Here is an 11,413-nt window from a genome sequence, read left to right as displayed (position 1 = left end):
TCATAGCCATAAAACCCAGCTTTCGTTTCCCATTACGATCCTTTCCATGAATAATTCATCGTCTTTGACTTGTTCGAGGAGTTGTCAGCAATTGACCTCTCGGTGTTCTTTCTGCTGTTCAGTCATAAAACGAGGTACAAACTTTGCTGCAACTTGATGCATGTTCAATTTTTCAGTCAAAATGTCATGGCATGATCCAGTCGAGATGCTAACCCTTTCTACAAGTTCTCTGACAGTCAATTGGCGACTAACATGCACCAGATTGTTGATTTTCTGAACATGTGTGTCATCATCAGTTGAAGTTGAAGGTCTTCTGGTCGAGGGTCATCATCAGTTGACTGACAACCACTTTTAAATCGTGAAAGTTATTCACATTGCATACCACCCAGAGCATCATCTCTGTAAACTTGTTTCAAAACTTGAAAAGTTTCTGTGAAAGTTTTCCCCAATTTCACGCAAAATTTTATGTTGTATCATTGCTCCCAAAAACTCACATTACAAAAATCGCTACTAACACCTAAATATGTTGCACTCAAATAACAATAACATGAAAACTAAATGAGATATCAACAATCCAAGAAAATGTGGTTATAGAGGAAGTTATGGGTACACAATGCTGCCAACCGCACATTACTGAATATCTTTGTTGGTGAGTAATTAAAAATGTTTGATCTTTTTTTGAACAGACTTTGTATGTATAGGGTACATTTTAATCTTACTATTTCTTCCAGCCTCCCCAAACAGGAAAAAACATTGCATTTGTGTGCTAACTGTAAATGTAAGCAGTTGTGAAATCTATGAAAGCATGAATGATGACTCCTATGACAAGTTAAGGAAAATGCTGCAATAATAATCCACAAATTGAGTAGAATAATTCATCGTCAGTGGGGTCTGTCATTAGGCAGGTCTTTGAAAAAGCTTTGTATCTTACATGGATGTGGTTTAGATTTATAGATTGGATTCAAGCAGAGGTGTTATTAAAATTCTAAGGAGCACTCATTGTAGAACACTTATTACATGTATTGGTGTAATTAAGACTTGCTCCTGTTAGGCTACCACCTCTAAAAGGAAAACAAGTTGTGGTGAAGGCTCTCCCAGAAAAATTTGATTGTGAAGATGTTACACTGTGTGGAAAATGCAAAGATAAAAGAATTTTGTGAGCATCATGCTAGGCAAAATGTTGACCGTAGTGTATGTCATTGTCAATCAAAATTTCATTATGTTTCCCTATATTGTCCTGAGAAGAGATTCAAACATGGCAGAAATTCATCTGTGATAGAGATAGATGGTGAGGTTCTGTCTAATCATAAGAACTTTGCCCAATATTTAAAGATGTTTGGTCTATCGACTGATTAATCTTATACCTATGGAGGGGGAGTCCAGTTGAATTGACAGCTTATGTTTGATTGCTCTGCTCTTGGGGGCCTAAAGATCACATCACCTTAAAACTCCAAAGTCAGGGGAAAACTGAACTCTTATTAACAAGGCCGGGTGAATGTGAGCCACACTAGTAAACTGGATGGTAGTTCCTCAATGAAGTTACAACAAGCAACTGTCATCAGTACAGTTGGGGAAGCCTTAGCTACTCACAACTAAATGTATTGTTATTTTATAACAAACCCATTGCTAAAATTAGATATTCTCACCCATTTGTTAATTCTTTGTGCCTAAAGAATAATTTTAATGGAAATAAATACAGTATATGCTCTATATTTTCTGTTCAGTTCCTTAATTTATGTTGAGATATAATTTGTATGTTTATACAAAAGAGCTGCTTATTCATAAAAGGTGATTGGCAATATTGAATCAGATTCACTGGAGTGTTATTTGTCAATTTTCCAGCTATCTACTGTTTTCTTTCTGTACTGTAAGTAATGATGAAACATTTAATAATATATAAATAATTCATTTAATATTTCAAGTATATTAAATATTCAATTTATACATAAAAAAGTATTTTCAAATGTAATTGATAATAACATCAACTTATGATTTTAATTATTTAAGAATCAGCGCCAAAATTCATCTGTTCTTACATCACTTTTTTTTTATCAATTCTTACAAATTCTTAATTTAACATAATTAATTTGTACATTAATTGATTCAACATTATTGTTACCCTCATTGTTATTAGGAATGCAACCATTAATTATTCTAACTTAGTTTCCTGTAAAATAGAATATCAAACTATGAATGAATCTCCTAGGAAGGATAAGACTCAAGTAAAATTGAGCTCCAATCAGTTAGTCAATATTATTTGCTATATTGAATTTGGGATCTGCTAAGAATATATTGCGAGGAAGTTTCAGATTAGAAATGTTAAATGTAGTTGATGGAATGGAAAATACTTAAAAATCTTTATGTATCTTTCTGGTTGTATCTCTATGTTGTAACTGGTTTAGTTCCAACTTTTGTTCCTGCGTAACAATCTGTATACCTGAATAAAAAAAAAATGGCATATTTATTTATTTATTTTTATTGTTAATAAAATTGTTCTTTTATGTTTATTTATTTTACATTGCATGTTTGTATTAGCTCTGTATCTAATGACAATGACTGTTTATCAATCAAAATATGATTATAGTATCAGATTTTTAATGTTTTGTTTACTGTTCTCGAGTAATTCTCTTCGTGATTTTTCGTCAGTATCTACTAATAAATTTTTTAAACATTTAATAGTATATTCCTTGTAAACAAAATCGTTCTTTGCATTTATCCATTTGTGTTTGCAGGTGAAAAAACCTACAAAATTCTAAAGGTGCACTATTTTGCAATTTTTGGTCATTTTTTTTTTGTCTTCAGTCATTTGACCGGTTTGATGCAGCTCTCCAAGATTCCCTATCTATTGCTAGTCGTTTCATTTCAGTATACCCTCTACATCCTACATCCCAAACAATTTGTTTTACATATTCCAAACATGGCCTGCCTACACAATTTTTCCCTTCTACCTTTGCTTCCAATATTAAAGCGATTATTCCAGGATGCCTTAGTATGTGGCCTATAAGTCTGTCTCTTCTTTTAACTATATTTTTCCAAATGCTTCTTTCTTCATCTATTTGCCGCAATACCTCTTCATTTGTCACTTTATCCACCCATCTGATTTCTAACATTCTCCTATAGCACCACATTTCAAAAGCTTCTAATCTTTTCTTCTCAGATACTCCGATCGTGCAATTTTCACTTCCATATAAAGCGACACTCCAAACATACACTTTCAAAAACTTTTTCCTGACATTTAAATTAATTTTTGATGTAAACAAATTATATTTCTTACTGAAGGCTCGTTTAGCTTGTGCTATTCGGCATTTTATATCGCTCCTGCTTTGTCCATCTTTAGTAATTCTACTTCCCAAATAACAAAATTCTTCTACCTCCATAATCTTTTCTCCTCCTATTTTCACATTCAGTGGTCCATCTTTGATATTTGTACTACATTTCATTACTTTTGTTTTGTTCTTGTTTATTTTCATGCGATAGTTCTTGCGTAGGACTTCATCTATGCCGTTCATTGTTTCTTCTAAATCCTTTTTACTCTCGGCTAGAATTACTATATAATCAGCAAATCGTAGCATCTTTATCTTTTCACCTTGTACTGTTACTCCGAATCTAAATTGTTCTTTAACATCATTAACTGCTAGTTCCATGTAAAGATTAAAAAGTAACGGAGATAGGGAACATCCTTGTCGGACTCCCTTTCTTATTACGGCTTCTTTCTTATGTTCTTCAATTGTTACTGTTGCTGTTTGGTTCCAGTACATGTTAGCAATTCTTCTATCTCTGTATTTAAACCCTACTTTTTTTAAAATGCTGAACATTTTATTCCAGTCTACGTTATCGAATGCCTTTTCTAGGTCTATAAACGCCAAGTATGTTGGTTTGTTTTTCTTTAATCTTCCTTCTACTATTAATCTGAGGCCTAAAATTGCTTCCCTTGTCCCTATACTTTTCCTGAAACCAAATTGGTCTTCTCCTAACACTTCCTCCACTCTCCTCTCAATTCTTCTGTATAGAATTCTAGTTAAGATTTTTGATGCATGACTAGTTAAACTAATTGTTCTGTATTCTTCACATTTATTTGCCCCTGCTTTCTTTGGTATCATTACTATAACACTTTTTTTGAAGTCTTGACAGAAATTCCCCTTTTTCATAAATATTACACACCATTTTGTATAATCTATCAATCACTTCCTCACCTGAACTGCGCAGTAATTCTACAGGTATTCCGTCTATTCCAGGAGCCTTTCTGCCATTTAAATCTTTTAATGCTCTCTTAAATTCAGATCTCAGTATTGTTTCTCCCATTTCATCCTCCTCAACTTCCTCTATAACACCATTTCTAATTCATTTCCTCCGTATAACTCTTCAATATATTCCACCCATCTATCGACTTTACCTTTCGTATTATATATTGGTGTACTATCTTTGTTTAACACATCATTAGATTTTAATTTATGTACCCCAAAATTTTCCTTAACTTTCCTGTATGCTCCGTCTATTTTACCAATGTTCATTTCTCTTTCCACTTCTGAACACTTTTCTTTAATCCACTCTTCTTTCACCAGTTTGCACTTCCTGATTATAGCATTTCTTAATTGCCGATAGTTCCTTTTACTTTCTTCATCACTAGCACTCTTATATTTTCTACGTTCATCCATCAGCTGCAATATATCGTCTGAAACCCAAGGTTTTCTACCAGTTCTCTTTATTCCACCTAAGTTTGCTAAACATCTTGAATATTGACTGGTTTTTGGATTTTATAAATGAAAAAGATATTTTCGATGTTACATTTTTTCAGATGAAACCTGATTTCATTTATTGGCCCATGTCAGCAGTCAGGTGTGGTTGAGAATAATCCTCAAGAAAGACATATACAGATTGTTAAAATATGAGGGGAACAATGAAAGAATCTGTTTACAACAATCCTCACACTCTATAAACTGAACATAATACAACTGAATTTGTAAATGTAATCACTCCTTTGGCACTTCAGTATGTATTTTCAAATATATTGAAACATGTTCAGGCATGGTTTGTGTAAAAAGATGTCATATTGATATCCAGTAAATAGAAATTCATTGTAGTAGGTATTATTTCTGTTTCTGTCATTGTTAATTGAGTATAGTAAATAAAATGTTTGTTAATTTTGATGTACGTTTCCATATAAAATACAAAGCCTAAACTAAATTCGATTCAGTTTATCATTGAAAGGTAAATAGTTTTGCACAGTAATTCAATATTTTATTCTTAAGTATGAACTGGTACACTTGAACAAATATTTTTTGTAAATTTTGTTGACAGATAATTGGAATCAATATGTAGCCAAAATCTGCACTTCTTTAACATAATCTTCATCACCACATAAATACATAATTAATAACAAAAATCATGTTTGAACACGTCAAAATAGCAAGTTAATATAAACCTACTTAATTTTCATGAGTTGATATATTTATAGAAAAGTTGTTCTATTAACTAACTTAACTGTAATCAATATTTAATTAAGCTATCGTAATAACCGTCAGTTTTTGAATGTAATCATGGTGAATTATGGAAATGCATTACTGACAGTATTTTATAACTGATAATATATTCATTGATTTGAATATATTTGTACACAATTTACAAAATGCTGTTATATGATTGGGTCTCTTACTCATCTGATGGATTCATGAATTTGTTCTGAAATATTTCTTGATTTTTTTATCTCTTGAGATTAAACACATTATAAAAAGGACAATAAAACTGTATGTCAATATCACGTTCTGCCTGTCCACTTCTGTCTAAAATTTTTAAAATGCAGTTTGTATGTTCAATCTGCCTATTTTACAAAGTTATTTAATAGATAAAAAACAACATGTATTTACCAGGTGTATAAATATGAAACCGGAATTTTTGTATAGAAAATACACATTTATTGTATGAAAATGATAAAAAATATTTTATTTCAAATATTGTCCATATACATTTTTTCCATCTCTCTGACAATTTATGAATGCCACGCCAAAAAAAGTGTTGCTCTTTTGAGATAAACCAGTCATCGAGCCATTTTTGTACATTTTCAAAAGAAATGATGTGCTGCTCTGCAAGTGCATGTCCCATCATTGCAAATAAATATTAGTTGGACGGAGCCAAGTCTGGTGAGTAAGTCACTTGCGAAAGTATTTCTCTTAGTAAAATCACTTTGTGTTGCCTTTTTTGATATATTTTGGTTGTTTTTCATGCAATGCTTTTTTCAAATTGATCATTAGTTGTTGGTAGCGCTCAGTATTAATGGTTTCACCAGGTTTTAGCAGCTGATAACAGATCACACCTTTCTGATCCCACCATACACGAAGCATTGTCTCCTTTCCATTGCAATTTGGTCTTAAAATCGATGTTGATGGTTTGCCTGGAATTACCCATGATCTTTTACGCTTAGGATTCTCAAAATATATCCACTTTCCATCACCTGTCACAATTTGATTGAGAAATTACTTTCTTTTGTGCCTGGCAAGCAGCATTTCACAAGTGGTTTTTCGGTTTTCTTACTGTCTTTCATTCAGTTCATGTGGAACACATTTTCCATTTTCTGCATCTTTCCCATGGTTTTCAAACGTTGGAAACGGCTTCTCATGTTAAATTTAATTGATCTGCGAGTTGTTGCATTTGAGCATCATCCTCATCCAACAATACTTGCAATTCGCTGTCTTCAAACTTTTTCAGTGGTCTTCCATGTTCTTTGTTTCTCATGTCAAAATCGCCACTTTTGTTTTTTTTTTTAAACCACTCAAAGCACTGTGATTTACCAAGAGCATGTTCACCATAAGCTTCAACAAGCATTTGATGCAATTCTGCAGCAGTTTTTTTTAAATGGTAACAGAAAATCAATGCTTGCTGCAAATTGTAGTTTGTAAGTACAAAACTAGACATATTCAACACTAATTAAAACTATGCTGTTGTAAGAAAATTGTATTGTGAGTTGAAAATCTTTGTCAATTGTGAAAGAAAGAAATTGACGCCAATGATGCGGTTTGACAGTAACTACATTGACAGCTAGGGCCATCTATGGGCAAATTCCAGTTTCATATTTACACATCTAGTCACGATTATTGCTCCAGAAACAAAAATAAATATTCACAAGTCTATAAAAAAAGCTGTATTTTTACTTAAAAAAAAAAAAAAAAAACTAAAATAGGTTAACTAAAAAATAATACAAAATCCAAACTGATAATGTACAATTGTCTAGTTAACTTTAGTATGTAAATACAGTTACCATTTTTTTCTTTTCTTTGATTTTTATTATATTAATTTTAAAATGATTTTTACAATTTTAAAATAAGTGATAGTCACCTTCAGCAGTATACTTCTGTTGCTATTTACTAATATGGCTTACAAGAATGTTAGCACTAGCATTTTTTTACGTTAGAAAGGCATATGAATTTGATCAAATGTAAGGTCTTCTTAAAACAACTGGCGATTATAACAGTTAATGCCATAATGCAAAAGAGCAGTACCAGTGTCATCAAGATAACAAAAAAAACTGTTAAATGCTGTGATGTAAGTATACAAACCAATATTTTAAAATACATTTGTTTTGATCTTACATTCATTTTGAATAAAATAAAAATATGTGATTGTATTTATTTACTTATTATTGAAAACCCATACAACTTATTTTCTCAAAAACACAAAAAAGGTTTCTAAAACACTAAAAAACAAGAAACATTGTCCAGAAACTTATTAAAACATTTTCTTTCATTTGGAAGAATTTATTTACTTCCCAATAATTACACATCTACTTCCAGTTACAAAAATATTATTACAAGATATTATTGTTGTTACAATATTGTTATTTTTGTTTTTATGATAAGAAATGGATTTTTTGTAGAGTACGATATGAAAAAGGCAAAACCTGTTCAGGATTTAAACCTAGAACATCTAGATGAATGGCTGAGGCTTTACTACTAAGTTACAAAGGCGGTATATATAGTGTCGCTAAAAGATGGGTATAAAAAATTGACAACCTAGGGCTGCTTTACTTTTGAGTTAAATATTTACAAAAGATTCTTTTATGGTAACGACTGTCATAAGCTGTTTCTAATTTTACTTGGTCTATGCTTAGTAATAAAATCTTTTAAGAGATGTGGGCTATACAAGAAAGTGTGGAACTGTACTGAAAAAAATAAAGAGTTTTGCATCATTTAAAAGTTTCTACCTTTTGCATAATCTATTTTTTACATTTTATAGATCTTTGGTAGCAGTTACTGTAAATTGAGTTACATTAATTTTTTACATCAGTGGTAATAAATATTTTTTCTGTATGCAACTTTTCACAGTGCTATGAAATAAATTTTGTTCTACGAAATGGAATAATTTGAGCTGAACCTTTTTCCAACTAGAAGATTTTAGTGTAGTTTAAATTTATTTATAATAAAGTAAATAGTAAAAATTTTTAACCGAAAGTCAAGGAATGGACAAGTAGGTGGTTATTCTCACTTCCAGCAAAAAAATATTTTAAGCCATGTTATTATTTACAGCTCATCTAAAAACCATCATCTACCTGTCTGAAACTTTATGTGCTATTTTCCTTGAATAGCAGAGAGAGTACAAATTTCCAAATTGAACTTTCATCCTTCAACAAATATCTAATATTTCTTTTTTTTTCAAATTGCTCTATAGTGCTTTTATGGAAATCAGAAAACAATTTTCTAAAGCTGCCCTACTGTTAAGTACTGTATATGAAAATTTATTGAACAATTACATCTAACTGGAATAATCATTATTCTCTCAGCTCGCACACAAATATTATTGAGAAACAAAAATGTAAAATAACTGCTATCAATGCAGAAAGTATATGCACTTTAATTTGCGGCCTTAAAATCATACATCAAATGTCAAAGTGATTTCATCACCCTTTTGCTTACTTTATGTCGATTAACTTTGATTTTTTACTTATTTAAAAAAAATGAAATTCTTTTAATTTTCTAATATAATTATTTCTGTGAGAAAATACTGCTACATGAACATAAGATGACTTGTTAATAATATTCTTGTTACAACTAAAATGAGACATGTCCATTTTTGTTATAAAATGGACACGTCTCATATACAAGTAAATGGACCAGCACATGGTGATTCATCACTATCACTACTAAATGATACCACAGTTAATAAATTAATAACCAGTGTCACTTATTGATAAAAACACTGTTGCCTATTGATAATGATCTTTTATAAATCAAACTTAAATTAAGAGGTTATTATAAGTTTGAGCATGTGTTTTCTATACCATATGGTCAGCTGTATTTCATCACATTGTAGCATAGTCTGCAGGTAAGGGAGTGGCATAGTGGGGGGGGGGGGGATAGGCTGTGGTAGGCATAGTGGAGAATCAGCTAATGTGTGACGCTTGTTTTTTCTCAATTGACTGCCCATCCCAAAGCTTGCATTAAGAAGCTTCACTTCACAAAATAACTCGAGCATTGTAACTGGCAAAAATATATTCTTTAAAACTGAAGATCTTACATGAAGCGAATTTACCTCCAGGAATTAACTTATTACCTCCAAAAAATATTGCTTCTCAGACCAGACTGTCTAAGGTCAAGTTGAAAATATCAAAGATTACCTGATATGGTAAGGAATTGTACTACACTATAAGTTACACAAGGCAATCATCTTCAAAACAGTTTCCTTTGGAAGCCACGCAATGCTTCAAATGCTTTTCCGACTCTTTATAGCAGTGTTGGAACTTAGAAACTGGAATATCCTTCAGATGGTTGGTTACTTTTTTCTGTTTTCTACTGTTCCAAAATGGTGTCCTTTGAGGTATTTTTTTAAAAGTCGGGAACAGGAAAAAGTCGCAGGGACTTAAGTCAGGTGAATATGGGGGTTGAGGAAATACAGGAATGGTTTTCTTTGCCAAAAACTCATTAAGAGTAGTGTGACAAGGTCCATTGTCATGATGCAGCATCCAGTTGTCTTTGATGGCTGGTTTCACGCGGGCAACTCTTTTCCCCAGTCTTTCTGGATCAGTTTCAATTCGCCCTAGAAGATCGCGTCACAATTTCACCCTGTTGTTTTTCTGTTCAACAGTGAGCTTTTTTAGGGCCAATTTTGCACAAACTTTTTTCATGTCCAATTCGTGTCAAAATATGATGGACTGTGCAATGGTTGGAATTCAATTGTTCTGCAATCACTGTGACAGTTACTCGCCGGCCAACTGAAAATGCTTTAAATCACCTAAAAACTTGGGCTCATGACAGAGCATATCTCCATACGCCCTTTTCAGTTTTAAAAAAATTTCAGTAACATTCTCAACGAGTTTAACACAAAACTTGATTGCACAACGTTGTTCATAATTAGTAGTATCACTCATTTTTGTAACGCACAACAAAAACTCGATTCACGATAAGTTTGTTTACGTCTCCGTGTAATAACAGACTAAAAATAATAATGCCTAATATAAATCAGCTGTTCATATAACCACATGTTTACTAGTAACTTTTTTACAGTGTTGCCACTTTGGCTGCCAAAAAAAAACTAGTCTCATTACTTTGTTTACAGACCTTGTACGGTAAATTTAACACTCAACATTTTCATTACTAGGCCTGTGACCCAAAATTGCACCTACATCCCTTGATTTAGAGAGTATATCATCATCATGTGTGTTTGGAAGTGAATGAATCATATTTTTCATTTTATTACTCCAGTTTTTCAAAACACTCTTCGGACTTAGGTTTCTTTAATTTTTAAATACGCTTTACATATTTATATTTTGTTATCGTTTAAATGTTGGAGCTTTGATGCATTTAATATTATTTTTAAATTTAAATACCTTCGGCTTCCTTAAAGTCACCTGACTTTCGGTCAGGTGATTTTAGAGTAATTAACTCAGCGTCAAATAATGGGCAGGCAGGAGTAGGTTTCGCGATGAACAAGAAGATAGGGAGGAGAGTGGATTATTTCAAGACGCATAGCGATAGAATCATTGTAATAAGGATAAAATCAAAACCTAAACCGACAACGATTGTTAACGTCTATATGCCTACAAGCGCCCATGATGATGATGAGGTAGAGTGTGTATACGAAGAGATTGATAAAGCAATTAAACACGCAAAAGGGGATGAAAATTTAATAATAGTTGGAGATTGGAATGCAAGCATTGGAAAAGGCAAGGAAGGAAATATAGTGGGTGAATACGGGCTGGGCAAAAGGAATGAAAGAGGGGACCGACTTATAGAGTTTTGCACAAAGAATAATTTAGTAATTGCCAACATCCAATTTAAAAATCATAATAGAAGAATATACACTTGGAAAAAGCCAGGCGATACTGGAAGGTATCAGATAGATTATATCATGGTTAAACACATTTAGAAATCAACTCATAGACTGCAAAGCTTATCATGGACCTGACATTGATAGTGACCATATTTGA

This window comes from Lycorma delicatula, chromosome 1, assembly GCF_047948215.1.
Source record: "Lycorma delicatula isolate Av1 chromosome 1, ASM4794821v1, whole genome shotgun sequence".
Lineage (NCBI taxonomy): Eukaryota > Metazoa > Arthropoda > Insecta > Hemiptera > Fulgoridae > Lycorma > Lycorma delicatula.
Note: the sequence above shows the minus strand (reverse complement) of the source record.